At 42.4% G+C, this 6,000-nt stretch overlaps 1 long non-coding RNA gene across 2 annotated transcripts in view; it reads right to left on the minus strand.

The window, feature by feature from the left end:
* The window catches only part of LOC137095774 (uncharacterized), a 158,576-nt gene extending 156,624 nt beyond the window's left edge, over positions 1 to 1,952 (minus strand). Inside the window, exons 1-2 of one of the 2 annotated variants that reach the window (XR_010908910.1) lie at positions 1,651 to 1,952; positions 813 to 1,148 (exon numbers count right to left, since the gene is read on the minus strand). This is a non-coding gene — a long non-coding RNA (uncharacterized lncRNA). Of the gene's footprint in view, positions 1 to 812; positions 1,280 to 1,650 lie in introns of those variants that run through there. The other variant, XR_010908909.1, reaches the window with a different exon arrangement.
* Positions 1,953 to 6,000: the final 4,048 nt, after the last annotated feature.

The raw sequence follows: 6,000 nt of genomic DNA on the forward strand, positions 1-6,000 counted from the left end.
AATCCACAAGCACCTGGGCAATTTCAACAGAAAGGAGGGAACCATGAAAATGAACAAAATCTGGTTACCATTATTAAAAAAAACCCAAAACACCAGAATCAAGACAGTAAATAAAGAACAAGACCCAGAAACAGGAAAACTCCAGACAGCAAACCATCATGTGCCGGTTAATACCTCCCAAACAGTGCCGGTTAACACCTCCAGGCAACAAAGCCCAGGTTACTGCTATGCAGATACTCTCACTGATTGACTTTACATGCTATTGAGCTTGCTAATTTGTAACAGCCACACTTTCTTTAACAGGCAAGGATTCTATCTCGCACCCCGACAGAATTTATTTATTTATTTATTTAAAACTTTTCTATCCCGATCTTCTCTACCTCCGTAGAGGGACTCAGACCAGCTAACAGCAAAAAGTCAATGCTAACAGTCAAAATCTAAAACATCATACAACAACAGTGAGTTAACAAATACATAAAGGATAAAATACATAAAAGCCATTCGTCAAGATAAAATCATCATGTCCAATTCAGTCCGTATATTGTGGTCAATACATTTGGTCAATTACTGACCTCAGCCATCATTCTGCAAAAGCCTTGTTCCAAATTGTATAGATGTTACAGGGGCAGGCAATTGGATATTATCAGGCCAAAGATTGCTGAATGTTGACTTTGTCCCCAGGATTTTTCTGCAAAGGGTCGGAGTGACCACAATTTCCCCACTTGACCCTAGAAGGAGAGAAATTTAGCATGTCAGTCAAATGTTAATTATTATCTCAAATCGGTAATAAAACAACATCCTCATAAACTTACCTTTAAATAAACTTACCTTTAAAGATACTCAAGATGAGCCAAATCCCTGCCCTGCCCTGCCCTGGCTTTGCCTCGGTCCTTACCTCCACTTGCGCCTCTGAGTGACCACAATTTCCCCACTTGACCCTAGAAGGAGAGAAATTAAGCATGTCAGTCAAATGTTAATTATTATCTCAAATTGGTAATAAAACAACATCCTCATAAACTTACCTTTAAATAAACTTACCTTTAAAGATACTCAAGATGAGCCAAATCCCTGCCCTGCCCTGCCCTGGCTTTGCCTCGGTCCTTACCTCCACTTGCGCCTCTGAGTGACCACAATTTCCCCACTTGACCCTAGAAGGAGAGAAATTAAGCATGTCAGCCAAATGTTAATTATTATCTCAAATTGGTAATAAAACAACATCCTCATAAACTTACCTTTAAATAAACTTACCTTTAAATAAACTTACCTTTAAAGATATTTTTGTTTTGTTTTTTGTTTTTGGGAAGTGAAATGGGTGAATACGACATATTGAATTTTGGCATGTTGCTTCCTAAGATTTGGGTCATTTATTTAAGAGCCCCCAAATCACAAGAAGCACTTGTCACCTGGCCAGTTCCACAAATTCGGCAGTGGCATCGGCAGCAGCCAAGCAGGCAGAGGCGACTCTTTCAGGAAATGGCTCCGCACAAAGCCTCAGAACCAGAACTTCAAAGGACAAAGGTCCAGGAAAAGAAGCTCCACAGGCGGCCACAGCAGGAGCCTCTGGTCCTACCAAGGCAGAAGAGCCAGCATTCCTCACCCCCATGGCCCAAGTCCACAGAGGAGAAGCTTCGCCATGTTGGATTTGCTCACCAGCTGGCCAAGGTTGAAGAGGCTGAACTGAGGAGGCAGCAGTCCTTCCTGCCGAAGCTGCCTCTGAATGTTGAAGACTGGAGCCCAGGGAAAGCTATTCCCCTGCCTCGAGCAGGTCCACGGCTTCCTCCAGCAAAAACTTTGAAGCCCTGCCTTCCTGCAGTGCCGCGGCCTCGCCGTCTACCAACGGTGATCTGAAAGAGATACATTGCGGACCGTGACGGCTCTGACCGATAGGCAACTCTTTGGTGGACGATGTATCCATCTTAGCAAAAGGAGGCAATTTTGCTGTTACCAGCACAATCCCAATAAAAAACATCACTGCCAATCTTGCATGAGTGGTTGATCATCCCCCTAGGAAGAAGCGGCAGAAGTTAGAGGGTAAAAGCCGCAGAACCCAGGACCCTCCCCAACAGACACCCTCCCCCTCTGATATCACTATGCCTACCTCCCCCTCCCTCCCCCTTCTCCTCCTCTGCTTCCTTCTGATGTTGCAATGTCTCCCCGGGCGACTGAACTGTTACTGCCTCTCAGCTTCATCAGTGCTTTCTCAGGCCTCCTTGTGCCCTCAGTCTCTGCCTCATCACTGCCCTGCCCTGCCCTTCCTTTTGCCTCTGTCCTTGCCTCCACTTGCGCTTCCTGGTATTTGTGTTCAGTTTTTGTTTATTGGTTTGCATTTTCTAGTAGTAGTATTTCTTATTTGTTTTTTATTGTTAGATTTGTTTGCATCTTTTATAGAACGTTTGTTCGTTGTTCTTGTTATTGAGTGTGTTGCTTTTTGTGGAAACCTGAAAAAATATTATTTATTTATAATTTTTTTGGTTTGTTTATATATTTTATTGAGTGTTTGTTAATTGTTTTTGTTATTAAGTGTGTTGTATTTTGAATCTATTTATTGATAGTGTATGTTATTTATTCTTATTATTAAGTTTGTTATTTTGAATATTAATTATTTTTGTTTTGTTTCTGAAATACAGACTAAACCACCCCCATGGCCCAAGGCCATGGAGAAGAAGCATCTTCATGTTGGGTTTGCCCACCGGCTGGCCAAGGTGGAAGAAGCCGAAGTAAGGAGGCACCACTCTTTCCTGCAAAAGCTGCCTCCAAATGGAGAGCAGTGGATCCCAGGAAAGACGATTCCCCTGCCTCCAGCTAAGCCAGTGACACAGCCTTGCCTTGTATTTATTATTTATTTTTATAATTGTTTGGTTTATTTGTATCTTTTATAGAGTATTTGTTAATTGTTTCTGTTATTGAGTGTGTTGTTTTTTTAAAAAAAATATTGGCTGATAGTGTTTGTGATTAATTAGAAATGGCATTTTCCTTCTCCCAATTTTGGAAAATTCCTGAAAAACAGATCGGGACAGAATTTTCCCGAATTGCACACCCCTAACATAAACCCATGTTGGAAAGCATGATCTCTGACATTGTATATGTTGTGGAAATTCAATAAAATACTTCTGTTAAAAAGGAAAAAGTGGAAAAAATAAAAACGGAAAGAGAAAAACGTCTCTTTTAAAATGTGTATTTATTAGAACTCTTTCAAAATAACATAAAAACAGGGGGAACATATCAGTGTATAGGAAAGTAGGAGATATAGGTGGGAAGTGGTTGCAGGGAGGTATAGGGAGTAGGTAAGGGAGGGTAGGATGGGGGTAGGATTGGAGCAAAGGATTGGATTTGGGTTGGGAAGGTTAGGGTGATGAGGGGCTTAGGTTGGGGTAGGAAAGTCTGGTTTGTCTTCCAGAGAATTGATCAATTTTCTTATTTTTTAGTATTTCTTAGGTGTTGTTGGAAGGTGTCATAAAAAAGGGCTAGTAGCAAATCCCAAGACCAGTGGAGGTAAAGAGAAAGATCCACAGCAGGAGCCCCCCACCAACCCAAGACTGAAAAGCCAAAGGTCACCATGCCCATGGCCCCAATCCATGGAGAATAGGGATCTTTGTGCTGGGTTTGCCTACCGGTTGGCCAAGGTAGAAGAGACCGAAGTAAGGAGGCAGCAGTCCTTCCTGCAGAAACTGCCTCCAAATGGAGAGCAGTGGATCCCAGGAAAGACGATTCCCCTGCCTCCAGCTAAGCCAGTGACACAGCCTTGCCTTGTATTTATTATTTATTTTTATAATTGTTTGGTTTATTTGTATCTTTTATAGAGTATTTGTTAATTGTTTCTGTTATTGAGTGTGTTGTTTTTTAAAAAAATATATTGGCTGATAGTGTTTGTTATTTATTCTTATTAAGTGTGTTAGAGTTTTGAATATTTATTTTTATTTTGTTTCTGAAATACAGACTAAACCACCCCCATGGCCCCAGGCCATGGAGAAGAAGCATCTTCATGCTGGGTTTGCGCACCGGCTGGCCAAGGTGGAAGAAGCCGAAGTAAGGAGGCACCAGTCTTTCCTGCAAAAGCTGTCTCCCAAAGGAGAGCAGTGGATCCCATGAAAGATGATTCCCCTGCCTCCTGTTGTCAAACACTAGGAACCCAAAACTCATGACTGAGGGGTCCTGATGGATGATCACGAAGGATCCCATAAACCAAAATCAAATAATAATTGTTTTCCCTTTCCCAGCCCTGTTCATGTCCCTTACACACTCACTCCTCTCCTCCTGGCTGGTTGCATCCTAAATAACGATGGCCTGGGACCCAACCCTTCTGCCCAATAATGAATCAATCTCCTCCTGCCTGAGAGCCCATCAAGACAGACACCTATGGCAGTGTCTTTGGACTTCATCAGAAAGAGCTGGGGGAAATGGCGGAAAGTGGGGCAAATTGTGTTCTTTGCATGTAGAATCATCTTCTTCATGTGGGCTTCTGTAACATACTGGCCTACTGTGCAGGCCTGGTGTTTGGTTCCTTAACAGCCAAAAACCAAGCAGCCATTTTCTTAGCTCAGAGCTGAAGGAGCGGAGCCAGCAGGCAGCCTTTAGGGTATATGGTGCCACCTGATTGGTCAATAGCCTTGGAGGAAGAAAGTGGGCGGAGCTAAGACAAGACGAGTAGACGAATTAAACATTTTAAGTCAGTTAGGATTTTGGATTTTGAAACTGTAGGAAGAAGGAAGGTTTGGGTTAGAAGTAAAAGTTCAGCTTGTGTTATATTCTTAAATAGTTACTTTGAGGAAGAACGATTGTTTTAAACAGACAGGAATCTGACATTTCACCGTCGGAAGCCCCTGGGGCAAAGTCCCACTCTCAGATTAAAAGGAAGGCAAAGATAGCAGTCTCCCTTTAAAGAAGCCTCCTGGCATGCCAGCCCCATGTCCCTTTCCACCATTCTCTCCCCAGGACACACCCCCCCAACAGACCCTCCTCCCCTTCTGATGTCACGATTTCTCCCCCTCCACCCCCTTTTGCCTCCTGATGTCACAATGTCTTCCCAGGGGACAAAACTTGCCTCCTTCCGACCTCAGCCTCTACCTCATCGCTGCCTTTCCCTTTTCTTGAATTTATTAATTGGTAGAGTTTGTTATTTATGCATATTCTCATTATTATGCTGGCTTGAGGGTCCCCAAACCAGCTTTTCTCTATGAATTGCTTCTCTTCAGTATCAAGCTTCAACCTGCATTATATTTCTTGTGTAGTACCATCGAATTGTGCCGTTTTGTAAACTGCCATGAGTCGCCCTCGGGCTGAGAATGGCGGTATAGAAGCGTAGTAAATAAATAAACAAATAAATACCACCTTCAATAATATTTTGGATAAATTATTAGGGGAAGTTAAGATTAACATTAATAAAATGGAAGATAGAGAATGGCATGAAAAATGAACAAAATCTGGTTACCAGTATTAAAAAACAAAACACCAAAGTCAAGACAGTAAATAAAGAACAACGCTCAGAAACATCAGACAGCAAACCATCAAGTGCCGATTAACACCTCCCAAACAGAGGATGCCTCCATGCAACAAAGCCATGTTACCTCTATGTAGATACTCTCACTGATTGACTTTACATGATATGGAGCTTGCTAATTTGTAATATTCACACTTGCTTTAACGGAAAAGGGTTTCATCTCCTGCACTGACAGAACCTTTGCAGATGCCTGCTACAGATGCAGTGGAAACATCAGGAGAGAATGCAACTGGGACATGGCCATACAGGCCAAAAAACTCATAGCAACACAGTGATTCCAGCCATGAAAGCTTTCTACAACACATTACACTTCTAGTGCCATATATCCCTGTTGCAAAGAGTAGGTGACATGACTAGCCTATCCTTGTGCAAGCATCACTTTTTTGTCACAGGAACAATGGTTTCTGGAATTTGTATGGATGTTACAGGGGCAGGCAATTGGATATCATCAGGCCAAAGACTGCATTTTTCAGTTCTTTGGACTCAGGCTTTTTTTGTTTTGT

The sequence above is a fragment of the Anolis sagrei genome (genome assembly GCF_037176765.1).
Source record: "Anolis sagrei isolate rAnoSag1 chromosome 6 unlocalized genomic scaffold, rAnoSag1.mat SUPER_6_unloc_1, whole genome shotgun sequence".
NCBI classification, from domain to species: domain Eukaryota; kingdom Metazoa; phylum Chordata; class Lepidosauria; order Squamata; family Dactyloidae; genus Anolis; species Anolis sagrei.